The 25,888-nt window shown below is 48.6% G+C and overlaps 15 non-coding genes across 15 annotated transcripts; all 15 read right to left on the bottom strand.

Moving 5' to 3' along the window:
- Positions 1-74: 74 nt before the first annotated feature.
- On the bottom strand, positions 75-146 carry TRNAD-GUC (transfer RNA aspartic acid (anticodon GUC)). Its single transcript has one exon. It is a non-coding gene; the product is annotated as a tRNA-Asp (tRNA).
- A 2,435-nt stretch (positions 147-2,581) lies between these two features.
- Positions 2,582-2,653, bottom strand: TRNAD-GUC (transfer RNA aspartic acid (anticodon GUC)). Its single transcript has one exon. It is a non-coding gene; the product is annotated as a tRNA-Asp (tRNA).
- Positions 2,654-3,417: 764 nt separating this feature from the next.
- TRNAD-GUC (transfer RNA aspartic acid (anticodon GUC)) lies at positions 3,418-3,489 on the bottom strand. Its single transcript has one exon. It is a non-coding gene; the product is annotated as a tRNA-Asp (tRNA).
- A 2,436-nt stretch (positions 3,490-5,925) lies between these two features.
- Positions 5,926-5,997, bottom strand: TRNAD-GUC (transfer RNA aspartic acid (anticodon GUC)). The gene has a single exon. It is a non-coding gene; the product is annotated as a tRNA-Asp (tRNA).
- Positions 5,998-10,105: 4,108 nt separating this feature from the next.
- On the bottom strand, positions 10,106-10,177 carry TRNAD-GUC (transfer RNA aspartic acid (anticodon GUC)). The gene has a single exon. It is a non-coding gene; the product is annotated as a tRNA-Asp (tRNA).
- Positions 10,178-10,941: 764 nt separating this feature from the next.
- Positions 10,942-11,013, bottom strand: TRNAD-GUC (transfer RNA aspartic acid (anticodon GUC)). Its single transcript has one exon. It is a non-coding gene; the product is annotated as a tRNA-Asp (tRNA).
- Positions 11,014-13,448: 2,435 nt separating this feature from the next.
- On the bottom strand, positions 13,449-13,520 carry TRNAD-GUC (transfer RNA aspartic acid (anticodon GUC)). Its single transcript has one exon. It is a non-coding gene; the product is annotated as a tRNA-Asp (tRNA).
- A 764-nt stretch (positions 13,521-14,284) lies between these two features.
- On the bottom strand, positions 14,285-14,356 carry TRNAD-GUC (transfer RNA aspartic acid (anticodon GUC)). The gene has a single exon. It is a non-coding gene; the product is annotated as a tRNA-Asp (tRNA).
- Positions 14,357-15,120: 764 nt separating this feature from the next.
- Positions 15,121-15,192, bottom strand: TRNAD-GUC (transfer RNA aspartic acid (anticodon GUC)). The gene has a single exon. It is a non-coding gene; the product is annotated as a tRNA-Asp (tRNA).
- Positions 15,193-17,630: 2,438 nt separating this feature from the next.
- TRNAD-GUC (transfer RNA aspartic acid (anticodon GUC)) lies at positions 17,631-17,702 on the bottom strand. Its single transcript has one exon. It is a non-coding gene; the product is annotated as a tRNA-Asp (tRNA).
- A 2,434-nt stretch (positions 17,703-20,136) lies between these two features.
- TRNAD-GUC (transfer RNA aspartic acid (anticodon GUC)) lies at positions 20,137-20,208 on the bottom strand. The gene has a single exon. It is a non-coding gene; the product is annotated as a tRNA-Asp (tRNA).
- Positions 20,209-20,971: 763 nt separating this feature from the next.
- TRNAD-GUC (transfer RNA aspartic acid (anticodon GUC)) lies at positions 20,972-21,043 on the bottom strand. The gene has a single exon. It is a non-coding gene; the product is annotated as a tRNA-Asp (tRNA).
- A 1,600-nt stretch (positions 21,044-22,643) lies between these two features.
- On the bottom strand, positions 22,644-22,715 carry TRNAD-GUC (transfer RNA aspartic acid (anticodon GUC)). The gene has a single exon. It is a non-coding gene; the product is annotated as a tRNA-Asp (tRNA).
- Positions 22,716-23,479: 764 nt separating this feature from the next.
- Positions 23,480-23,551, bottom strand: TRNAD-GUC (transfer RNA aspartic acid (anticodon GUC)). The gene has a single exon. It is a non-coding gene; the product is annotated as a tRNA-Asp (tRNA).
- A 764-nt stretch (positions 23,552-24,315) lies between these two features.
- TRNAD-GUC (transfer RNA aspartic acid (anticodon GUC)) lies at positions 24,316-24,387 on the bottom strand. The gene has a single exon. It is a non-coding gene; the product is annotated as a tRNA-Asp (tRNA).
- Between the last annotated feature and the right edge of the window lie 1,501 nt (positions 24,388-25,888).

Genomic DNA, 25,888 nt, shown 5'->3' with positions numbered 1-25,888 from the left:
AGTGGCAACGATGAAGAGGATCCTGGGAAAGAGTTCCAGAGAAAGCAAGGCTGAGGAGAGAAAAAGAGGAAGCACTCCCCGTCGGGGAATCGAACCCCGGTCTCCCGCGTGACAGGCGGGGATACTCACCACTATACTAACGAGGAAAAAGCTGACTGCCATGCCGATTGCGCTCCAGCCAAAGATGAGGTTTCCGCGACCGACCGGAAAGGAATGATCTATTTCATTGCGCCACTGAAATGGAAGGGTGAAGGAAAAAACACACATGTGGCAGCGGTTAATAGCAAATTGCATTGGATTTAGTCATTGACCTTTTTTTCTCAAAAGGAGGCGACATCTGGGAAAAAAAGGTGGCGGCAAAGATACGGCAGTCTTGGGACAGATGGGTCGACTCTTGGGATCTGTAGAAGTTTGGCCGTTTGCACGCCCTGAGACTTTCTGCCAAAAAGAAAAGGAAACTTCTGCAGATGATGGTGGATTCCCGTGCCATCTCATCACACTGGATTGCATGGATTTTTCAAGAAAGACTTCAAGCCTTCCTTTGGCTACTGGATCCTTGGTGACAAGATTGGCGCTTCTACAGATGATATCTTGAGTCATTTGAATGGCGAAGTCCATGGAAAGGAAACTGAAGTTGGACAAAATTAACCTTCTTTTCCCCAAAGGAAAAGTGGGTGTGGTGTGTCATTCCTGGGGACCAAGCTGTGTTTGGAAGGCGAAATGAAGGGAAAGATAGCCCGGCATTGTCGAGGTGACATGTGCGAGATGCTAGGAAGCCCGAAATGCTTTTTTGGTGTCAAACAGGAAGCTGTACGGCCATGGATGGGCTAGTCAAAGTGGCAACGATGAAGAGGATCCTGGGAAAGAGTTCCAGAGAAAGCAAGGCTGAGGAGAGAAAAAGAGGAAGCACTCCCCGTCGGGGAATCGAACCCCGGTCTCCCGCGTGACAGGCGGGGATACTCACCACTATACTAACGAGAAAGAAGCTGACCGCCGCGCCGATTGCGCTCCAGCCGAAGATGAGGTTTCCGCGACCGACCGGAAAGGAATGATCTATTTCATTGCGCCACTGAAATGGAAGGGTGAAGGAAAAAACACACATGTGGCAGCGGTTAATAGCAAATTGCATTGGATTTAGTCATTGACCTTTTTTTCTCAAAAGGAGGCGACATCTGGGAAAAAAAGGTGGCGGCAAAGATACGGCAGTCTTGGGACAGATGGGTCGACTCTTGGGATCTGTAGAAGTTTGGCCGTTTGCACGCCCTGAGACTTTCTGCCAAAAAGAAAAGGAAACTTCTGCAGATGATGGTGGATTCCCGCGCCATCTCATCACACTGGATTGCATGGATTTTTCAAGAAAGACTTCAAGCCTTCCTTTGGCTACTGGATCTTTGGTGACAAGATTGGCGCTTCTACAGATGATATCTTGAGTCATTTGAATGGCGAAGTCCATGGAAAGGAAACTGAAGTTGGACAAAATTAACCTTCTTTTCCCCAAAGGAAAAGTGGGTGTGGCGTGTCATTCCTGGGGACCAAGCTGTGTTTGGAAGGCGAAATGAAGGGAAAGATAGCCCGGCATTGTCGAGGTGACATGTGCGAGATGCTAGGAAGCCCGAAATGCTTTTTTGGTGTCAAACAGGAAGCTGTACTGCCATGGATGGGCTAGGTCAAAGTGGCAACGATGAAGAGGATCCTGGGAAAGAGTTCCAGAGAAAGCAAGGCTGAGGAGAGAAAAAGAGGATGCACTCCCCGTCGGGGAATCGAAACCCGGTCTCCCGCGTGACAGGCGGGGATACTCACCACTATACTAACGAGGAAGAAGCTGACCGCCACGCCGATTGCGCTCCAGCCGAAGATGTGGTTTCCGCGACCGACCGGAAAGGAATGATCTATTTCATTGCGCCACTGAAATGGAAGGGTGAAGGAAAAAACACACATGTGGCAGCGGTTAATAGCAAATTGCATTGGATTTAGTCATTGACCTTTTTTTCTCAAAAGGAGGCGACATCTGGGAAAAAAAGGTGGCGGCAAAGATACGGCAGTCTTGGGACAGATGGGTCGACTCTTGGGATCTGTAAAAGTTTGGCCGTTTGCACGCCCTGAGACTTTCTGCCAAAAAGAAAAGGAAACTTCTGCAGATGATGGTGGATTCCCGTGCCATCTCATCACACTGGATTGCATGGATTTTTCAAGAAAGACTTCAAGCCTTCCTTTGGCTACTGGATCTTTGGTGACAAGATTGGCGCTTCTACAGATGATATCTTAAGTCATTTGAATGGCGAAGTCCATGGAAAGGAAACTGAAGTTGGACAAAATTAACCTTCTTTTCCCCAAAGGAAAAGTGGGTGTGGCGTGTCATTCCTGGGGACCAAGCTGTGTTTGGAAGGCGAAATGAAGGGAAAGATAGCCCGGCATTGTCGAGGTGACATGTGCGAGATGCTAGGAAGCCCGAAATGCTTTTTTGGTGTCAAACAGGAAGCTGTACTGCCATGGATGGGCTAGGTCAAAGTGGCAACGATGAAGAGGATCCTGGGAAAGAGTTCCAGAGAAAGCAAGGCTGAGGAGAGAAAAAGAGGAAGCACTCCCCGTCGGGGAATCGAACCCCGGTCTCCCGCGTGACAGGCGGGGATACTCACCACTATACTAACGAGGAAAAAGCTGACCGCCGTGCCGATTGCGCTCCAGCCAAAGATGAGGTTTCTGCGACCGACCGGAAAGGAATGGTCTATTTCATTGCGCCACTGAAATGGAAGGGTGAAGGAAAAAACACACATGTGGCAGCGGTTAATAGCAAATTGCATTGGATTTAGTCATTGACCTTTTTTTCTCAAAAGGAGGCGACATCTGGGAAAAAAAGGTGGCGGCAAAGATACGGCAGTCTTGGGACAGATGGGTCGACTCTTGGGATCTGTAGAAGTTTGGCCGTTTGCACGCCCTGAGACTTTCTGCCAAAAAGAAAAGGAAACTTCTGCAGATGATGGTGGATTCCCGTGCCATCTCATCACACTGGATTGCATGGATTTTTCAAGAAAGACTTCAAGCCTTCCTTTGGCTACTGGATCTTTGGTGACAAGATTGGCGCTTCTACAGATGATATCTTGAGTCATTTGAATGGCGAAGTCCATGGAAAGGAAACTGAAGTTGGACAAAATTAACCTTCTTTTCCCCAAAGGAAAAGTGGGTGTGGCGTGTCATTCCTGGGGACCAAGCTGTGTTTGGAAGGCGAAATGAAGGGAAAGATAGCCCGGCATTGTCGAGGTGACATGTGCGAGATGCTAGGAAGCCCGAAATGCTTTTTTGGTGTCAAACAGGAAGCTGTACTGCCATGGATGGGCTAGGTCAAAGTGGCAACGATGAAGAGGATCCTGGGAAAGAGTTCCAGAGAAAGCAAGGCTGAGGAGAGAAAAAGAGGAAGCACTCCCCGTCGGGGAATCGAACCCCGGTCTCCCGCGTGACAGGCGGGGATACTCACCACTATACTAACGAGGAAAAAGCTGACCGCCATGCCGATTGCGCTCCAGCCAAAGATGAGGTTTCCGCGACCGACCGGAAAGGAATGATCTATTTCATTGCGCCACTGAAATGGAAGGGTGAAGGAAAAAACACACATGTGGCAGCGGTTAATAGCAAATTGCATTGGATTTAGTCATTGACCTTTTTTTCTCAAAAGGAGGCGACATCTGGGAAAAAAAGGTGGCGGCAAAGATACGGCAGTCTTGGGACAGATGGGTCGACTCTTGGGATTTGTAGAAGTTTGGCCGTTTGCACGCCCTGAGACTTTCTGCCAAAAAGAAAAGGAAACTTCTGCAGATGATGGTGGATTCCCGTGCCATCTCATCACACTGGATTGCATGGATTTTTCAAGAAAGACTTCAAGCCTTCCTTTGGCTACTGGATCTTTGGTGACAAGATTGGCGCTTCTACAGATGATATCTTGAGTCATTTGAATGGCGAAGTCCATGGAAAGGAAACTGAAGTTGGACAAAATTAACCTTCTTTTCCCCAAAGGAAAAGTGGGTGTGGCGTGTCATTCCTGGGGACCAAGCTGTGTTTGGAAGGCGAAATGAAGGGAAAGATAGCCCGGCATTGTCGAGGTGACATGTGCGAGATGCTAGGAAGCCCGAAATGCTTTTTTGGTGTCAAACAGGAAGCTGTACTGCCATGGATGGGCTAGGTCAAAGTGGCAACGATGAAGAGGATCCTGGGAAAGAGTTCCAGAGAAAGCAAGGCTGAGGAGAGAAAAAGAGGAAGCACTCCCCGTCGGGGAATCGAAACCCGGTCTCCCGCGTGACAGGCGGGGATACTCACCACTATACTAACGAGGAAGAAGCTGACCGCCACACCGATTGCGCTCCAGCCGAAGATGAGGTTTCCGCGACCGACCGGAAAGGAATGATCTATTTCATTGCGCCACTGAAATGGAAGGGTGAAGGAAAAAACACACATGTGGCAGCGGTTAATAGCAAATTGCATTGGATTTAGTCATTGACCTTTTTTTCTCAAAAGGAGGCGACATCTGGGAAAAAAAGGTGGCGGCAAAGATACGGCAGTCTTGGGACAGATGGGTCGACTCTTGGGATCTGTAAAAGTTTGGCCGTTTGCACGCCCTGAGACTTTCTGCCAAAAAGAAAAGGAAACTTCTGCAGATGATGGTGGATTCCCGTGCCATCTCATCACACTGGATTGCATGGATTTTTCAAGAAAGACTTCAAGCCTTCCTTTGGCTACTGGATCTTTGGTGACAAGATTGGCGCTTCTACAGATGATATCTTGAGTCATTTGAATGGCGAAGTCCATGGAAAGGAAACTGAAGTTGGACAAAATTAACCTTCTTTTCCCCAAAGGAAAAGTGGGTGTGGCGTGTCATTCCTGGGGACCAAGCTGTGTTTGGAAGGCGAAATGAAGGGAAAGATAGCCCGGCATTGTCGAGGTGACATGTGCGAGATGCTAGGAAGCCCGAAATGCTTTTTTGGTGTCAAACAGGAAGCTGTACTGCCATGGATGGGCTAGGTCAAAGTGGCAACGATGAAGAGGATCCTGGGAAAGAGTTCCAGAGAAAGCAAGGCTGAGGAGAGAAAAAGAGGAAGCACTGCCCGTCGGGGAATCGAACCCCGGTCTCCCGCGTGACAGGCGGGGATACTCACCACTATACTAACGAGGAAAAATCTGACCGCCGTGCCGATTGCGCTCCAGCCAAAGATGAGGTTTCCGCGACCGACCGGAAAGGAATGGTCTATTTCATTGCGCCACTGAAATGGAAGGGTGAAGGAAAAAACACACATGTGGCAGCGGTTAATAGCAAATTGCATTGGATTTAGTCATTGACCTTTTTTTCTCAAAAGGAGGCGACATCTGGGAAAAAAAGGTGGCGGCAAAGATACGGCAGTCTTGGGACAGATGGGTCGACTCTTGGGATCTGTAGAAGTTTGGCCGTTTGCACGCCCTGAGACTTTCTGCCAAAAAGAAAAGGAAACTTCTGCAGATGATGGTGGATTCCCGTGCCATCTCATCACACTGGATTGCATGGATTTTTCAAGAAAGACTTCAAGCCTTCCTTTGGCTACTGGATCTGTGATGACAAGATTGGCGCTTCTACAGATGATATCTTGAGTCATTTGAATGGCGAAGTCCATGGAAAGGAAACTGAAGTTGGACAAAATTAACCTTCTTTTCCCCAAAGGAAAAGTGGGTGTGGCGTGTCATTCCTGGGGACCAAGCTGTGTTTGGAAGGCGAAATGAAGGGAAAGATAGCCCGGCATTGTCGAGGTGACATGTGCGAGATGCTAGGAAGCCCGAAATGCTTTTTTGGTGTCAAACAGGAAGCTGTACTGCCATGGATGGGCTAGGTCAAAGTGGCAACGATGAAGAGGATCCTGGGAAAGAGTTCCAGAGAAAGCAAGGCTGAGGAGAGAAAATGAGGAAGCACTCCCCGTCGGGGAATCGAACCCCGGTCTCCCGCGTGACAGGCGGGGATACTCACCACTATACTAACGAGGAAGAAGCTGACCGCCGCGCCGATTGCGCTCCAGCCGAAGATGAGGTTTCCGCGACCGACCGGAAAGGAATGATCTATTTCATTGCGCCACTGAAATGGAAGGGTGAAGGAAAAAACACACATGTGGCAGCGGTTAATAGCAAATTGCATTGGATTTAGTCATTGACCTTTTTTTCTCAAAAGGAGGCGACATCTGGGAAAAAAAGGTGGCGGCAAAGATACGGCAGTCTTGGGACAGATGGGTCGACTCTTGGGATCTGTAGAAGTTTGGCCGTTTGCACGCCCTGAGACTTTCTGCCAAAAAGAAAAGGAAACTTCTGCAGATGATGGTGGATTCCCGTGCCATCTCATCACACTGGATTGCATGGATTTTTCAAGAAAGACTTCAAGCCTTCCTTTGGCTACTGGATCTTTGGTGACAAGATTGGCGCTTCTACAGATGATATCTTGAGTCATTTGAATGGCGAAGTCCATGGAAAGGAAACTGAAGTTGGACAAAATTAACCTTCTTTTCCCCAAAGGAAAAGTGGGTGTGGCGTGTCATTCCTGGGGACCAAGCTGTGTTTGGAAGGCGAAATGAAGGGAAAGATAGCCCGGCATTGTCGAGGTGACATGTGCGAGATGCTAGGAAGCCCGAAATGCTTTTTTGGTGTCAAACAGGAAGCTGTACTGCCATGGATGGGCTAGGTCAAAGTGGCAACGATGAAGAGGATCCTGGGAAAGAGTTCCAGAGAAAGCAAGGCTGAGGAGAGAAAAAGAGGAAGCACTCCCCGTCGGGGAATCGAAACCCGGTCTCCCGCGTGACAGGTGGGGATACTCACCACTATACTAATGAGGAAGAAGCTGACCGCCACGCCGATTGCGCTCCAGCCGAAGATGAGGTTTCCGCGACCGACCGGAAAGGAATGATCTATTTCATTGCGCCACTGAAATGGAAGGGTGAAGGAAAAAACACACATGTGGCAGCGGTTAATAGCAAATTGCATTGGATTTAGTCATTGACCTTTTTTTCTCAAAAGGAGGCGACATCTGGGAAAAAAAGGTGGCGGCAAAGATACGGCAGTCTTGGGACAGATGGGTCGACTCTTGGGATCTGTAAAAGTTTCGCCGTTTGCACGCCCTGAGACTTTCTGCCAAAAAGAAAAGGAAACTTCTGCAGATGATGGTAGATTCCCGTGCCATCTCATCACACTGGATTGCATGGATTTTTCAAGAAAGACTTCAAGCCTTCCTTTGGCTACTGGATCTTTGGTGACAAGATTGGCGCTTCTACAGATGATATCTTGAGTCATTTGAATGGCGAAGTCCATGGAAAGGAAACTGAAGTTGGACAAAATTAACCTTCTTTTCCCCAAAGGAAAAGTGGGTGTGGCGTGTCATTCCTAGGGACCAAGCTGTGTTTGGAAGGCGAAATGAAGGGAAAGATAGCCCGGCATTGTCGAGGTGACATGTGCGAGATGCTAGGAAGCCCGAAATGCTTTTTTGGTGTCAAACAGGAAGCTGTACTGCCATGGATGGGCTAGGTCAAAGTGGCAACGATGAAGAGGATCCTGGGAAAGAGTTCCAGAGAAAGCAAGGCTGAGGAGAGAAAAAGAGGAAGCACTCCCCGTCGGGGAATCGAAACCCGGTCTCCCGCGTGACAGGTGGGGATACTCACCACTATACTAATGAGGAAGAAGCTGACCGCCACGCCGATTGCGCTCCAGCCGAAGATGAGGTTTCCGCGACCGACCGGAAAGGAATGATCTATTTCATTGCGCCACTGAAATGGAAGGGTGAAGGAAAAAACACACATGTGGCAGCGGTTAATAGCAAATTGCATTGGATTTAGTCATTGACCTTTTTTTCTCAAAAGGAGGCGACATCTGGGAAAAAAAGGTGGCGGCAAAGATACGGCAGTCTTGGGACAGATGGGTCGACTCTTGGGATCTGTAGAAGTTTGGCCGTTTGCACGCCCTGAGACTTTCTGCCAAAAAGAAAAGGAAACTTCTGCAGATGATGGTGGATTCCCGTGCCATCTCATCACACTGGATTGCATGGATTTTTCAAGAAAGACTTCAAGCCTTCCTTTGGCTACTGGATCTTTGGTGACAAGATTGGCGCTTCTACAGATGATATCTTGAGTCATTTGAATGGCGAAGTCCATGGAAAGGAAACTGAAGTTGGACAAAATTAACCTTCTTTTCCCCAAAGGAAAAGTGGGTGTGGCGTGTCATTCCTGGGGACCAAGCTGTGTTTGGAAGGCGAAATGAAGGGAAAGATAGCCCGGCATTGTCGAGGTGACATGTGCGAGATGCTAGGAAGCCCGAAATGCTTTTTTGGTGTCAAACAGGAAGCTGTACTGCCATGGATGGGCTAGGTCAAAGTGGCAACGATGAAGAGGATCCTGGGAAAGAGTTCCAGAGAAAGCAAGGCTGAGGAGAGAAAAAGAGGAAGCACTCCCCGTCGGGGAATCGATCCCCGGTCTCCCGCGTGACAGGCGGGGATACTCACCACTATACTAACGAGGAAAAAGCTGACTGCCGTGCCGATTGCGCTCCAGCCAAAGATGAGGTTTCCGCGACCGACCGGAAAGGAATGATCTATTTCATTGCGCCACTGAAATGGAAGGGTGAAGGAAAAAACACACATGTGGCAGCGGTTAATAGCAAATTGCATTGGATTTAGTCATTGACCTTTTTTTCTCAAAAGGAGGCGACATCTGGGAAAAAAAGGTGGCGGCAAAGATACGGCAGTCTTGGGACAGATGGGTCGACTCTTGGGATCTGTAGAAGTTTGGCCGTTTGCACGCCCTGAGACTTTCTGCCAAAAAGAAAAGGAAACTTCTGCAGATGATGGTGGATTCCCGTGCCATCTCATCACACTGGATTGCATGGATTTTTCAAGAAAGACTTCAAGCCTTCCTTTGGCTACTGGATCTTTGGTGACAAGATTGGCGCTTCTACAGATGATATCTTGAGTCATTTGAATGGCGAAGTCCATGGAAAGGAAACTGAAGTTGGACAAAATTAACCTTCTTTTCCCCAAAGGAAAAGTGGGTGTGGCGTGTCATTCCTGGGGACCAAGCTGTGTTTGGAAGGCGAAATGAAGGGAAAGATAGCCCGGCATTGTCGAGGTGACATGTGCGAGATGCTAGGAAGCCCGAAATGCTTTTTTGGTGTCAAACAGGAAGCTGTACTGCCATGGATGGGCTAGGTCAAAGTGGCAACGATGAAGAGGATCCTGGGAAAGAGTTCCAGAGAAAGCAAGGCTGAGGAGAGAAAAAGAGGAAGCACTCCCCGTCGGGGAATCGAAACCCGGTCTCCCGCGTGACAGGTGGGGATACTCACCACTATACTAATGAGGAAGAAGCTGACCGCCACGCCGATTGCGCTCCAGCCGAAGATGAGGTTTCCGCGACCGACCGGAAAGGAATGATCTATTTCATTGCGCCACTGAAATGGAAGGGTGAAGGAAAAAACACACATGTGGCAGCGGTTAATAGCAAATTGCATTGGATTTAGTCATTGACCTTTTTTTCTCAAAAGGAGGCGACATCTGGGAAAAAAAGGTGGCGGCAAAGATACAGCAGTCTTGGGACAGATGGGTCGACTCTTGGGATCTGTAAAAGTTTCGCCGTTTGCACGCCCTGAGACTTTCTGCCAAAAAGAAAAGGAAACTTCTGCAGATGATGGTAGATTCCCGTGCCATCTCATCACACTGGATTGCATGGATTTTTCAAGAAAGACTTCAAGCCTTCCTTTGGCTACTGGATCTTTGGTGACAAGATTGGCGCTTCTACAGATGATATCTTGAGTCATTTGAATGGCGAAGTCCATGGAAAGGAAACTGAAGTTGGACAAAATTAACCTTCTTTTCCCCAAAGGAAAAGTGGGTGTGGCGTGTCATTCCTGGGGACCAAGCTGTGTTTGGAAGGCGAAATGAAGGGAAAGATAGCCCGGCATTGTCGAGGTGACATGTGCGAGATGCTAGGAAGCCCGAAATGCTTTTATGGTGTCAAACAGGAAGCTGTACTGCCATGGATGGGCTAGGTCAAAGTGGCAACGATGAAGAGGATCCTGGGAAAGAGTTCCAGAGAAAGCAAGGCTGAGGAGAGAAAAAGAGGAAGCACTCCCCGTCGGGGAATCGAACCCCGGTCTCCCGCGTGACAGGCGGGGATACTCACCACTATACTAACGAGGAAAAAGCTGACCGCCGTGCCGATTGCGCTCCAGCCAAAGATGAGGTTTCCGCGACCGACCGGAAAGGAATGATCTATTTCATTGCGCCACTGAAATGGAAGGGTGAAGGAAAAAACACACATGTGGCAGCGGTTAATAGCAAATTGCATTGGATTTAGTCATTGACCTTTTTTTCTCAAAAGGAGGCGACATCTGGGAAAAAAAGGTGGCGGCAAAGATACGGCAGTCTTGGGACAGATGGGTCGACTCTTGGGATCTGTAGAAGTTTGGCCGTTTGCACGCCCTGAGACTTTCTGCCAAAAAGAAAAGGAAACTTCTGCAGATGATGGTGGATTCCCGTGCCATCTCATCACACTGGATTGCATGGATTTTTCAAGAAAGACTTCAAGCCTTCCTTTGGCTACTGGATCTTTGGTGACAAGATTGGCGCTTCTACAGATGATATCTTGAGTCATTTGAATGGCGAAGTCCATGGAAAGGAAACTGAAGTTGGACAAAATTAACCTTCTTTTCCCCAAAGGAAAAGTGGGTGTGGCGTGTCATTCCTGGGGACCAAGCTGTGTTTGGAAGGCGAAATGAAGGGAAAGATAGCCCGGCATTGTCGAGGTGACATGTGCGAGATGCTAGGAAGCCCGAAATGCTTTTTTGGTGTCAAACAGGAAGCTGTACTGCCATGGATGGGCTAGGTCAAAGTGGCAACGATGAAGAGGATCCTGGGAAAGAGTTCCAGAGAAAGCAAGGCTGAGGAGAGAAAAAGAGGAAGCACTCCCCGTCGGGGAATCGAACCCCGGTCTCCCGCGTGACAGGCGGGGATACTCACCACTATACTAACGAGGAAAAAGCTGACTGCCATGCCGATTGCGCTCCAGCCAAAGATGAGGTTTCCGCGACCGACCGGAAAGGAATGATCTATTTCATTGCGCCACTGAAATGGAAGGGTGAAGGAAAAAACACACATGTGGCAGCGGTTAATAGCAAATTGCATTGGATTTAGTCATTGACCTTTTTTTCTCAAAAGGAGGCGACATCTGGGAAAAAAAGGTGGCGGCAAAGATACGGCAGTCTTGGGACAGATGGGTCGACTCTTGGGATCTGTAGAAGTTTGGCCGTTTGCACGCCCTGAGACTTTCTGCCAAAAAGAAAAGGAAACTTCTGCAGATGATGGTGGATTCCCGTGCCATCTCATCACACTGGATTGCATGGATTTTTCAAGAAAGACTTCAAGCCTTCCTTTGGCTACTGGATCTTTGGTGACAAGATTGGCGCTTCTACAGATGATATCTTGAGTCATTTGAATGGCGAAGTCCATGGAAAGGAAACTGAAGTTGGACAAAATTAACCTTCTTTTCCCCAAAGGAAAAGTGGGTGTGGTGTGTCATTCCTGGGGACCAAGCTGTGTTTGGAAGGCGAAATGAAGGGAAAGATAGCCCGGCATTGTCGAGGTGACATGTGCGAGATGCTAGGAAGCCCGAAATGCTTTTTTGGTGTCAAACAGGAAGCTGTACGGCCATGGATGGGCTAGTCAAAGTGGCAACGATGAAGAGGATCCTGGGAAAGAGTTCCAGAGAAAGCAAGGCTGAGGAGAGAAAAAGAGGAAGCACTCCCCGTCGGGGAATCGAACCCCGGTCTCCCGCGTGACAGGCGGGGATACTCACCACTATACTAACGAGAAAGAAGCTGACCGCCGCGCCGATTGCGCTCCAGCCGAAGATGAGGTTTCCGCGACCGACCGGAAAGGAATGATCTATTTCATTGCGCCACTGAAATGGAAGGGTGAAGGAAAAAACACACATGTGGCAGCGGTTAATAGCAAATTGCATTGGATTTAGTCATTGACCTTTTTTTCTCAAAAGGAGGCGACATCTGGGAAAAAAAGGTGGCGGCAAAGATACGGCAGTCTTGGGACAGATGGGTCGACTCTTGGGATCTGTAGAAGTTTGGCCGTTTGCACGCCCTGAGACTTTCTGCCAAAAAGAAAAGGAAACTTCTGCAGATGATGGTGGATTCCCGCGCCATCTCATCACACTGGATTGCATGGATTTTTCAAGAAAGACTTCAAGCCTTCCTTTGGCTACTGGATCTTTGGTGACAAGATTGGCGCTTCTACAGATGATATCTTGAGTCATTTGAATGGCGAAGTCCATGGAAAGGAAACTGAAGTTGGACAAAATTAACCTTCTTTTCCCCAAAGGAAAAGTGGGTGTGGCGTGTCATTCCTGGGGACCAAGCTGTGTTTGGAAGGCGAAATGAAGGGAAAGATAGCCCGGCATTGTCGAGGTGACATGTGCGAGATGCTAGGAAGCCCGAAATGCTTTTTTGGTGTCAAACAGGAAGCTGTACTGCCATGGATGGGCTAGGTCAAAGTGGCAACGATGAAGAGGATCCTGGGAAAGAGTTCCAGAGAAAGCAAGGCTGAGGAGAGAAAAAGAGGATGCACTCCCCGTCGGGGAATCGAAACCCGGTCTCCCGCGTGACAGGCGGGGATACTCACCACTATACTAACGAGGAAGAAGCTGACCGCCACGCCGATTGCGCTCCAGCCGAAGATGTGGTTTCCGCGACCGACCGGAAAGGAATGATCTATTTCATTGCGCCACTGAAATGGAAGGGTGAAGGAAAAAACACACATGTGGCAGCGGTTAATAGCAAATTGCATTGGATTTAGTCATTGACCTTTTTTTCTCAAAAGGAGGCGACATCTGGGAAAAAAAGGTGGCGGCAAAGATACGGCAGTCTTGGGACAGATGGGTCGACTCTTGGGATCTGTAAAAGTTTGGCCGTTTGCACGCCCTGAGACTTTCTGCCAAAAAGAAAAGGAAACTTCTGCAGATGATGGTGGATTCCCGTGCCATCTCATCACACTGGATTGCATGGATTTTTCAAGAAAGACTTCAAGCCTTCCTTTGGCTACTGGATCTTTGGTGACAAGATTGGCGCTTCTACAGATGATATCTTAAGTCATTTGAATGGCGAAGTCCATGGAAAGGAAACTGAAGTTGGACAAAATTAACCTTCTTTTCCCCAAAGGAAAAGTGGGTGTGGCGTGTCATTCCTGGGGACCAAGCTGTGTTTGGAAGGCGAAATGAAGGGAAAGATAGCCCGGCATTGTCGAGGTGACATGTGCGAGATGCTAGGAAGCCCGAAATGCTTTTTTGGTGTCAAACAGGAAGCTGTACTGCCATGGATGGGCTAGGTCAAAGTGGCAACGATGAAGAGGATCCTGGGAAAGAGTTCCAGAGAAAGCAAGGCTGAGGAGAGAAAAAGAGGAAGCACTCCCCGTCGGGGAATCGAACCCCGGTCTCCCGCGTGACAGGCGGGGATACTCACCACTATACTAACGAGGAAAAAGCTGACCGCCGTGCCGATTGCGCTCCAGCCAAAGATGAGGTTTCTGCGACCGACCGAAAAGGAATGGTCTATTTCATTGCGCCACTGAAATGGAAGGGTGAAGGAAAAAACACACATGTGGCAGCGGTTAATAGCAAATTGCATTGGATTTAGTCATTGACCTTTTTTTCTCAAAAGGAGGCGACATCTGGGAAAAAAAGGTGGCGGCAAAGATACGGCAGTCTTGGGACAGATGGGTCGACTCTTGGGATCTGTAGAAGTTTGGCCGTTTGCACGCCCTGAGACTTTCTGCCAAAAAGAAAAGGAAACTTCTGCAGATGATGGTGGATTCCCGTGCCATCTCATCACACTGGATTGCATGGATTTTTCAAGAAAGACTTCAAGCCTTCCTTTGGCTACTGGATCTTTGGTGACAAGATTGGCGCTTCTACAGATGATATCTTGAGTCATTTGAATGGCGAAGTCCATGGAAAGGAAACTGAAGTTGGACAAAATTAACCTTCTTTTCCCCAAAGGAAAAGTGGGTGTGGCGTGTCATTCCTGGGGACCAAGCTGTGTTTGGAAGGCGAAATGAAGGGAAAGATAGCCCGGCATTGTCGAGGTGACATGTGCGAGATGCTAGGAAGCCCGAAATGCTTTTTTGGTGTCAAACAGGAAGCTGTACTGCCATGGATGGGCTAGGTCAAAGTGGCAACGATGAAGAGGATCCTGGGAAAGAGTTCCAGAGAAAGCAAGGCTGAGGAGAGAAAAAGAGGAAGCACTCCCCGTCGGGGAATCGAACCCCGGTCTCCCGCGTGACAGGCGGGGATACTCACCACTATACTAACGAGGAAAAAGCTGACCGCCATGCCGATTGCGCTCCAGCCAAAGATGAGGTTTCCGCGACCGACCGGAAAGGAATGATCTATTTCATTGCGCCACTGAAATGGAAGGGTGAAGGAAAAAACACACATGTGGCAGCGGTTAATAGCAAATTGCATTGGATTTAGTCATTGACCTTTTTTTCTCAAAAGGAGGCGACATCTGGGAAAAAAAGGTGGCGGCAAAGATACGGCAGTCTTGGGACAGATGGGTCGACTCTTGGGATTTGTAGAAGTTTGGCCGTTTGCACGCCCTGAGACTTTCTGCCAAAAAGAAAAGGAAACTTCTGCAGATGATGGTGGATTCCCGTGCCATCTCATCACACTGGATTGCATGGATTTTTCAAGAAAGACTTCAAGCCTTCCTTTGGCTACTGGATCTTTGGTGACAAGATTGGCGCTTCTACAGATGATATCTTGAGTCATTTGAATGGCGAAGTCCATGGAAAGGAAACTGAAGTTGGACAAAATTAACCTTCTTTTCCCCAAAGGAAAAGTGGGTGTGGCGTGTCATTCCTGGGGACCAAGCTGTGTTTGGAAGGCGAAATGAAGGGAAAGATAGCCCGGCATTGTCGAGGTGACATGTGCGAGATGCTAGGAAGCCCGAAATGCTTTTTTGGTGTCAAACAGGAAGCTGTACTGCCATGGATGGGCTAGGTCAAAGTGGCAACGATGAAGAGGATCCTGGGAAAGAGTTCCAGAGAAAGCAAGGCTGAGGAGAGAAAAAGAGGAAGCACTCCCCGTCGGGGAATCGAACCCCGGTCTCCCGCGTGACAGGCGGGGATACTCACCACTATACTAACGAGGAAGAAGGTGACGGCCGCGCCGATTGCGCTCCAGCTGAAGATGAGGTTTCCGCGACCGACCGGAAAGGAATGATCTATTTCATTGCGCCACTGAAATGGAAGGGTGAAGGAAAAAACACACATGTGGCAGCGGTTAATAGCAAATTGCATTGGATTTAGTCATTGACCTTTTTTTCTCAAAAGGAGGCGACATCTGGGAAAAAAAGGTGGCGGCAAAGATACAGCAGTCTTGGGACAGATGGGTCGACTCTTGGGATCTGTAGAAGTTTGGCCGTTTGCACGCCCTGAGACTTTCTGCCAAAAAGAAAAGGAAACTTCTGCAGATGATGGTGGATTCCCGTGCCATCTCATCACACTGGATTGCATGGATTTTTCAAGAAAGACTTCAAGCCTTCCTTTGGCTACTGGATCTTTGGTGACAAGATTGGCGCTTCTACAGATGATATCTTAAGTCATTTGAATGGCGTAGTCCATGGAAAAGAAACTGAAGTTGGACAAAATTAACCTTCTTTTCCCCAAAGGAAAAGTGGGTGTGGCGTGTCATTCCTAGGGACCAAGCTGTGTTTGGAAGGCGAAATGAAGGGAAAGATAGCCCGGCATTGTCGAGGTGACATGTGCGAGATGCTAGGAAGCCCAAAATGCTTTTTTGGTGTCAAACAGGAAGCTATACTGCCATGGATGGGCTAGGTCAAAGTGGCAACGATGAAGAGGATCCTGGGAAAGAGTTCCAGAGAAAGCAAGGCTGAGGAGAGAAAAAGAGGAAGCACTCCCCGTTGGGGAATCGAACCCCGGTCTCCCGCGTGACAGGCGGGGATACTCACCACTATACTAACGAGGAAGAAGCTGACCGCCGTGCCGATTGCGCTCCAGCCGAAGATGAGGTTTCCGCGACCGACCGGAAAGAAAATGATCTATTTCATTGCGCCACTGAAATGGAAGGGTGAAGGAAAAAACACACATGTGGCAGCGGTTAATAGCAAGTTGCATTGGATTTAGTCATTGACCTTTTTTTCTCAAAAGGAGGCGACATCTGGGAAAAAAAGGTGGCGGCAAAGATACGGCAGTCTTGGGACAGATGGGTCGACTCTTGGGATCTGTAGAAGTTTGGCCGTTTGCACGCCCTGAGACTTTCTGCCAAAAAGAAAAGGAAACTTCTGCAGATGATGGTGGATTCCCGCGCCATCTCATCACACTGGATTGCATGGATTTTTCAAGAAAGACTTCAAGCCTTCCTTTGGCTACTGGATCTTTGGTGACAAGATTGGCGCTTCTACAGATGATATCTTGAGTCATTTGAATGGCGAAGTCCATGGAAAGGAAACTGAAGTTGGACAAAATTAACCTTCTTTTCCCCAAAGGAAAAGTGGGTGTGGCGTGTCATTCCTGGGGACCAAGCTGTGTTTGTAAAGGCGAAATGAAGGGAAAGATAGCCCGGCATTGTCGAGGTGACATGTGCGAGATGCTAGGAAGCCCGAAATGCTTTTTTGGTGTCAAACAGGAAGCTGTACTGCCATGGATGGGCTAGGTCAAAGTGGCAACGATGAAGAGGATCCTGGGAAAGAGTTCCAGAGAAAGCAAGGCTGAGGAGAGAAAAAGAGGAAGCACTCCCCGTCGGGGAATCGAACCCCGGTCTCCCGCGTGACAGGTGGGGATACTCACCACTATACTAACGAGGAAGAAGCTGACCGCCACGCCGATTGCGCTCCAGCCGAAGATGAGGTTTCCGCGACCGACCGGAAAGGAATGATCTATTTCATTGCGCCACTGAAATGGAAGGGTGAAGGAAAAAACACACATGTGGCAGCGGTTAATAGCAAATTGCATTGGATTTAGTCATTGACCTTTTTTTCTCAAAAGGAGGCGACATCTGGGAAAAAAAGGTGGCGGCAAAGATACGGCAGTCTTGGGACAGATGGGTCGACTCTTGGGATCTGTAAAAGTTTCGCCGTTTGCACGCCCTGAGACTTTCTGCCAAAAAGAAAAGGAAACTTCTGCAGATGATGGTGGATTCCCGTGCCATCTCATCACACTGGATTGCATGGATTTTTCAAGAAAGACTTCAAGCCTTCCTTTGGCTACTGGATCTTTGGTGACAAGATTGGCGCTTCTACAGATGATATCTTGAGTCATTTGAATGGCGAAGTCCATGGAAAGGAAACTGAAGTTGGACAAAATTAACCTTCTTTTCCCCAAAGGAAAAGTGGGTGTGGCGTGTCATTCCTGGGGACCAAGCTGTGTTTGGAAGGCGAAATGAAGGGAAAGATAGCCCGGCATTGTCGAGGTGACATGTGCGAGATGCTAGGAAGCCCGAAATGCTTTTTTGGTGTCAAACAGGAAGCTGTACTGCCATGGATGGGCTAGGTCAAAGTGGCAACGATGAAGAGGATCCTGGGAAAGAGTTCCAGAGAAAGCAAGGCTGAGGAGAGAAAAAGAGGAAGCATTCCCCGTCGGGGAATCGAACCCCGGTCTCCCGCGTGACAGGCGGGGATACTCACCACTATACTAACGAGGAAAAAGCTGACCGCCGTGCCGATTGCGCTCCAGCCAAAGATGAGGTTTCCGCGACCGACCGGAAAGGAATGATCTATTTCATTGCGCCACTGAAATGGAAGGGTGAAGGAAAAAACACACATGTGGCAGCGGTTAATAGCAAATTGCATTGGATTTAGTCATTGACCTTTTTTTCTCAAAAGGAGGCGACATCTGGGAAAAAAAGGTGGCGGCAAAGATACGGCAGTCTTGGGACAGATGGGTCGACTCTTGGGATCTGTAAAAGTTTCGCCGTTTGCACGCCCTGAGACTTTCTGCCAAAAAGAAAAGGAAACTTCTGCAGATGATGGTGGATTCCCGTGCCATCTCATCACACTGGATTGCATGGATTTTTCAAGAAAGACTTCAAGCCTTCCTTTGGCTACTGGATCTTTGGTGACAAGATTGGCGCTTCTACAGATGATATCTTGAGTCATTTGAATGGCGAAGTCCATGGAAAGGAAACTGAAGTTGGACAAAATTAACCTTCTTTTCCCCAAAGGAAAAGTGGGTGTGGCGTGTCATTCCTAGGGACCAAGCTGTGTTTGGAAGGCGAAATGAAGGGAAAGATAGCCCGGCATTGTCGAGGTGACATGTGCGAGATGCTAGGAAGCCCGAAATGCTTTTTTGGTGTCAAACAGGAAGCTGTACTGCCATGGATGGACTAGGTCAAAGTGGCAACGATGAAGAGGATCCTGGGAAAGAGTTCCAGAGAAAGCAAGGCTGAGGAGAGAAAAAGAGGAAGCACTCCCCGTCGGGGAATCGAAACCCGGTCTCCCGCGTGACAGGTGGGGATACTCACCACTATACTAACGAGGAAGAAGCTGACCGCCACGCCGATTGCGCTCCAGCCGAAGATGAGGTTTCCGCAACCGACCGGAAAGGAATGATCTATTTCATTGCGCCACTGAAATGGAAGGGTGAAGGAAAAAACACACATGTGGCAGCGGTTAATAGCAAATTGCATTGGATTTAGTCATTGACCTTTTTTTCTCAAAAGGAGGCGACATCTGGGAAAAAAAGGTGGCGGCAAAGATACGGCAGTCTTGGGACAGATGGGTCGACTCTTGGGATCTGTAAAAGTTTCGCCGTTTGCACGCCCTGAGACTTTCTGCCAAAAAGAAAAGGAAACTTCTGCAGATGATGGTAGATTCCCGTGCCATCTCATCACACTGGATTGCATGGATTTTTCAAGAAAGACTTCAAGCCTTCCTTTGGCTACTGGATCTTTGGTGACAAGATTGGCGCTTCTACAGATGATATCTTGAGTCATTTGAATGGCGAAGTCCATGGAAAGGAAACTGAAGTTGGACAAAATTAACCTTCTTTTCCCCAAAGGAAAAGTGGGTGTGGCGTGTCATTCCTGGGGACCAAGCTGTGTTTGGAAGGCGAAATGAAGGGAAAGATAGCCCGGCATTGTCGAGGTGACATGTGCGAGATGCTAGGAAGCCCGAAATGCTTTTTTGGTGTCAAACAGGAAGCTGTACTGCCATGGATGGGCTAGGTCAAAGTGGCAACGATGAAGAGGATCCTGGGAAAGAGTTCCAGAGAAAGCAAGGCTGAGGAGAGAAAAAGAGGAAGCACTCCCCTTCGGGGAATCGAACCCCGGTCTCCCGCGTGACAGGCGGGGATACTCACCACTATACTAACGAGGAAAAAGCTGACCGCCGTGCCGATTGCGCTCCAGCCAAAGATGAGGTTTCCGCGACCGACCGGAAAGGAATGATCTATTTCATTGCGCCACTGAAATGGAAGGGTGAAGGAAAAAACACACATGTGGCAGCGGTTAATAGCAAATTGCATTGGATTTAGTCATTGACCTTTTTTTCTCAAAAGGAGGCGACATCTGGGAAAAAAAGGTGGCGGCAAAGATACGGCAGTCTTGGGACAGATGGGTCGACTCTTGGGATCTGTAGAAGTTTGGCCGTTTGCACGCCCTGAGACTTTCTGCCAAAAAGAAAAGGAAACTTCTGCAGATGATGGTGGATTCCCGTGCCATCTCATCACACTGGATTGCATGGATTTTTCAAGAAAGACTTCAAGCCTTCCTTTGGCTACTGGATCTTTGGTGACAAGATTGGCGCTTCTACAGATGATATCTTGAGTCATTTGAATGGCGAAGTCCATGGAAAGGAAACTGAAGTTGGACAAAATTAACCTTCTTTTCCCCAAAGGAAGTGGGTGTGGCGTGTCATTCCTGGGGACCAAGCTGTGTTTGGAAGGCGAAATGAAGGGAAAGATAGCCCGGCATTGTCGAGGTGACATGTGCGAGATGCTAGGAAGCCCGAAATGCTTTTTTGGTGTCAAACAGGAAGCTGTACTGCCATGGATGGGCTAGGTCAAAGTGGCAACGATGAAGAGGATCCTGGGAAAGAGTTCCAGAGAAAGCAAGGCTGAGGAGAGAAAAAGAGGAAGCACTCCCCGTCGGGGAATCGAACCCCGGTCTCCCGCGTGACAGGCGGGGATACTCACCACTATACTAACGAGGAAAAAGCTGACCGCCATGCCGATTGCGCTCCAGCCAAAGATGAGGTTTCCGCGACCGACCGGAAAGGAATGATCTATTTCATTGCGCCACTGAAATGGAAGGGTGAAGGAAAAAACACACATGTGGCAGCGGTTAATAGCAAATTGCATTGGATTTAGTCATTGACCTTTTTTTCTCAAAAGGAGGCGACATCTGGGAAAAAAAGGTGGCGGCAAAGATACGGCAGTCTTGGGACAGATGGGTCGACTCTTGGGATCTGTAGAAGTTTGGCCGTTTGCACGCCCTGAGACTTTCTGCCAAAAAGAAAAGGAAACTTCTGCAGATGATGGTGGATTCCCGTGCCATCTCATCACACTGGATTGCATGGATTTTTCAAGAAAGACTTCAAGCCTTCCTTTGGCTACTGGATCTTTGGTGACAAGATTGGCGCTTCTACAGATGATATCTTGAGTCATTTGAATGGCGAAGTCCATGGAAAGGAAACTGAAGTTGGACAAAATTAACCTTCTTTTCCCCAAAGGAAAAGTGGGTGTGGCGTGTCATTCCTGGGGACCAAGCTGTGTTTGGAAGGCGAAATGAAGGGAAAGATAGCCCGGCATTGTCGAGGTGACATGTGCGAGATGCTAGGAAGCCCGAAATGCTTTTTTGGTGTCAAACAGGAAGCTGTACTGCCATGGATGGGCTAGTCAAAGTGGCAACGATGAAGAGGATCCTGGGAAAGAGTTCCAGAGAAAGCAAGGCTGAGGAGAGAAAAAGAGGAAGCACTCCCCGTCGGGGAATCGAACCCCGGTCTCCCGCGTGACAGGCGGGGATACTCACCACTATACTAACGAGGAAGAAGGTGACTGCCGCGCCGATTGCGCTCCAGCCGAAGATGAGGTTTCCGCGACCGACCGGAAAGGAATGATCTATTTCATTGCGCCACTGAAATGGAAGGGTGAAGGAAAAAACACACATGTGGCAGCGGTTAATAGCAAATTGCATTGGATTTAGTCATTGACCTTTTTTTCTCAAAAGGAGGCGACATCTGGGAAAAAAAGGTGGCGGCAAAGATACGGCAGTCTTGGGACAGATGGGTCGACTCTTGGGATCTGTAGAAGTTTGGCCGTTTGCACGCCCTGAGACTTTCTGCCAAAAAGAAAAGGAAACTTCTGCAGATGATGGTGGATTCCCGTGCCATCTCATCACACTGGATTGCATGGATTTTTCAAGAAAGACTTAAAGCCTTCCTTTGGCTACTGGATCTTTGGTGACAAGATTGGCGCTTCTACAGATGATATCTTGAGTCATTTGAATGGCGAAGTCCATGGAAAGGAAACTGAAGTTGGACAAAATTAACCTTCTTTTCCCCAAAGGAAAAGTGGGTGTGGCGTGTCATTCCTGGGGACCAAGCTGTGTTTGGAAGGCGAAATGAAGGGAAAGATAGCCCGGCATTGTCGAGGTGACATGTGCGAGATGCTAGGAAGCCCGAAATGCTTTTTTGGTGTCAAACAGGAAGCTGTACTGCCATGGATGGGCTAGGTCAAAGTGGCAACGATGAAGAGGATCCTGGGAAAGAGTTCCAGAGAAAGCAAGGCTGAGGAGAGAAAAAGAGGAAGCACTCCCCGTCGGGGAATCGAAACCCGGTCTCACGCGTGACAGGCGGGGATACTCACCACTATACTAACGAGGAAGAAGCTGACCGCCACGCCGATTGCGCTCCAGCCGAAGATGAGGTTTCCGCGACCGACCGGAAAGGAATGATCTATTTCATTGCGCCACTGAAATGGAAGGGTGAAGGAAAAAACACACATGTGGCAGCGGTTAATAGCAAATTGCATTGGATTTAGTCATTGACCTTTTTTTCTCAAAAGGAGGCGACATCTGGGAAAAAAAGGTGGCGGCAAAGATACGGCAGTCTTGGGACAGATGGGTCGACTCTTGGGATCTGTAAAAGTTTGGCCGTTTGCACGCCCTGAGACTTTCTGCCAAAAAGAAAAGGAAACTTCTGCAGATGATGGTGGATTCCCGTGCCATCTCATCACACTGGATTGCATGGATTTTTCAAGAAAGACTTCAAGCCTTCCTTTGGCTACTGGATCTTTGGTGACAAGATTGGCGCTTCTACAGATGATATCTTGAGTCATTTGAATGGCGAAGTCCATGGAAAGGAAACTGAAGTTGGACAAAATTAACCTTCTTTTCCCCAAAGGAAAAGTGGGTGTGGCGTGTCATTCCTGGGGACCAAGCTGTGTTTGGAAGGCGAAATGAAGGGAAAGATAGCCCGGCATTGTCGAGGTGACATGTGCGAGATGCTAGGAAGCCCGAAATGCTTTTTTGGTGTCAAACAGGAAGCTGTACTGCCATGGATGGGCTAGGTCAAAGTGGCAACGATGAAGAGGATCCTGGGAAAGAGTTCCAGAGAAAGCAAGGCTGAGGAGAGAAAAAGAGGAAGCACTCCCCGTCGGGGAATCGAACCCCGGTCTCCCGCGTGACAGGCGGGGATACTCACCACTATACTAACGAGGAAAAAGCTGACCGCCGTGCCGATTGCGCTCCAGCCAAAGATGAGGTTTCCGCGACCGACCGGAAAGGAATGGTCTATTTCATTGCGCCACTGAAATGGAAGGGTGAAGGAAAAAACACACATGTGGCAGCGGTTAATAGCAAATTGCATTGGATTTAGTCATTGACCTTTTTTTCTCAAAAGGAGGCGACATCTGGGAAAAAAAGGTGGCGGCAAAGATACGGCAGTCTTGGGACAGATGGGTCGACTCTTGGGATCTGTAGAAGTTTGGCCGTTTGCACGCCCTGAGACTTTCTGCCAAAAAGAAAAGGAAACTTCTGCAGATGATGGTGGATTCCCGTGCCATCTCATCACACTGGATTGCATGGATTTTTCAAGAAAGACTTCAAGCCTTCCTTTGGCTACTGGATCTTTGATGACAAGATTGGCGCTTCTACAGATGATATCTTGAGTCATTTGAATGGCGAAGTCCATGGAAAGGAAACTGAAGTTGGACAAAATTAACCTTCTTTTCCCCAAAGGAAAAGTGGGTGTGGCGTGTCATTCCTGGGGACCAAGCTGTGTTTGGAAGGCGAAATGAAGGGAAAGATAGCCCGGCATTGTCGAGGTGACATGTGCGAGATGCTAGGAAGCCCGAAATGCTTTTTTGGTGTCAAACAGGAAGCTGTACTGCCATGGATGGGCTAGGTCAAAGTGGCAACGATGAAGAGGATCCTGGGAAAGAGTTCCAGAGAAAGCAAGGCTGAGGAGAGAAAAAGAGGAAGCACTCCCCGTCGGGGAATCGAACCCCGGTCTCCCGCGTGACAGGCGGGGATACTCACCACTATACTAACGAGGAAAAAGCTGACCGCCATGCCGATTGCGCTCCAGCCAAAGATGAGGTTTCCGCGACCGACCGGAAAGGAATGATCTATTTCATTGCGCCACTGAAATGGAAGGGTGAAGGAAAAAACACACATGTGGCAGCGGTTAATAGCAAATTGCATTGGATTTAGTCATTGACCTTTTTTTCTCAAAAGGAGGCGACATCTGGGAAAAAAAGGTGGCGGCAAAGATACGGCAGTCTTGGGACAGATGGGTCGACTCTTGGGATCTGTAGAAGTTTGGCCGTTTGCACGCCCTGAGACTTTCTGCCAAAAAGAAAAGGAAACTTCTGCAGATGATGGTGGATTCCCGTGCCATCTCATCACACTGGATTGCATGGATTTTTCAAGAAAGACTTCAAGCCTTCCTTTGGCTACTGGATCTTTGGTGACAAGATTGGCGCTTCTACAGATGATATCTTGAGTCATTTGAATGGCGAAGTCCATGGAAAGGAAACTGAAGTTGGACAAAATTAACCTTCTTTTCCCCAAAGGAAAAGTGGGTGTGGCGTGTCATTCCTGGGGACCAAGCTGTGTTTGGAAGGCGAAATGAAGGGAAAGATAGCCCGGCATTGTCGAGGTGACATGTGCGAGATGCTAGGAAGCCCGAAATGCTTTTTTGGTGTCAAACAGGAAGCTGTACTGCCATGGATGGGCTAGGTCAAAGTGGCAACGATGAAGAGGATCCTGGGAAAGAGTTCCAGAGAAAGCAAGGCTGAGGAGAGAAAAAGAGGAAGCACTCCCCGTCGGGGAATCGAACCCCGGTCTCCCGCGTGACAGGCGGGGATACTCACCACTATACTAACGAGGAAGAAGGTGACCGCCGCGCCGATTGCGCTCCAGCCGAAGATGAGGTTTCCGCGACCGACCGGAAAGGAATGATCTATTTCATTGCGCCACTGAAATGGAAGGGTGAAGGAAAAAACACACATGTGGCAGCGGTTAATAGCAAATTGCATTGGATTTAGTCATTGACCTTTTTTTCTCAAAAGGAGGCGACATCTGGGAAAAAAAGGTGGCGGCAAAGATACGGCAGTCTTGGGACAGATGGGTCGACTCTTGGGATCTGTAGAAGTTTGGCCGTTTGCACGCCCCGAGACTTTCTGCCAAAAAGAAAAGGAAACTTCTGCAGATGATGGTGGATTCCCGTGCCATCTCATCACACTGGATTGCATGGATTTTTCAAGAAAGACTTAAAGCCTTCCTTTGGCTACTGGATCTTTGGTGACAAGATTGGCGCTTCTACAGATGATATCTTAAGTCATTTGAATGGCGTAGTCCATGGAAAGGAAACTGAAGTTGGACAAAATTAACCTTCTTTTCCCCAAAGGAAAAGTGGGTGTGGCGTGTCATTCCTAGGGACCAAGCTGTGTTTGGAAGGCGAAATGAAGGGAAAGATAGCCCGGCATTGTCGAGGTGACATGTGCGAGATGCTAGGAAGCCCAAAATGCTTTTTTGGTGTCAAACAGGAAGCTATACTGCCATGGATGGGCTAGGTCAAAGTGGCAACGATGAAGAGGATCCTGGGAAAGAGTTCCAGAGAAAGCAAGGCTGAGGAGAGAAAAAGAGGAAGCACTCCCCGTTGGGGAATCGAACCCCGGTCTCCCGCGTGACAGGCGGGGATACTCACCACTATACTAACGAGGAAGAAGCTGACCACCGTGCCGATTGCGCTCCAGCCGAAGATGAGGTTTCCGCGACCGACCGGAAAGGAATGATCTATTTCATTGCGCCACTGAAATGGAAGGGTGAAGGAAAAAACACACATGTGGCAGCGGTTAATAGCAAGTTGCATTGGATTTAATCATTGACCTTTTTTTCTCAAAAGGAGGCGACATCTGGGAAAAAAAGGTGGCGGCAAAGATACGGCAGTCTTGGGACAGATGGGTCGACTCTTGGGATCTGTAGAAGTTTGGCCGTTTGCACGCCCTGAGACTTTCTGCCAAAAAGAAAAGGAAACTTCTGCAGATGATGGTGGATTCCCGCGCCATCTCATCACACTGGATTGCATGGATTTTTCAAGAAAGACTTCAAGCCTTCCTTTGGCTACTGGATCTTTGGTGACAAGATTGGCGCTTCTACAGATGATATCTTGAGTCATTTGAATGGCGAAGTCCATGGAAAGGAAACTGAAGTTGGACAAAATTAACCTTCTTTTCCCCAAAGGAAAAGTGGGTGTGGCGTGTCATTCCTGGGGACCAAGCTGTGTTTGTAAAGGCGAAATGAAGGGAAAGATAGCCCGGCATTGTCGAGGTGACATGTGCGAGATGCTAGGAAGCCCGAAATGCTTTTTTGGTGTCAAACAGGAAGCT

This window comes from Leptodactylus fuscus, unplaced genomic scaffold (genome assembly GCF_031893055.1).
Source record: "Leptodactylus fuscus isolate aLepFus1 unplaced genomic scaffold, aLepFus1.hap2 HAP2_SCAFFOLD_378, whole genome shotgun sequence".
NCBI lineage: Eukaryota > Metazoa > Chordata > Amphibia > Anura > Leptodactylidae > Leptodactylus > Leptodactylus fuscus.
This window is presented reverse-complemented; position numbering and strand designations above follow the sequence as displayed.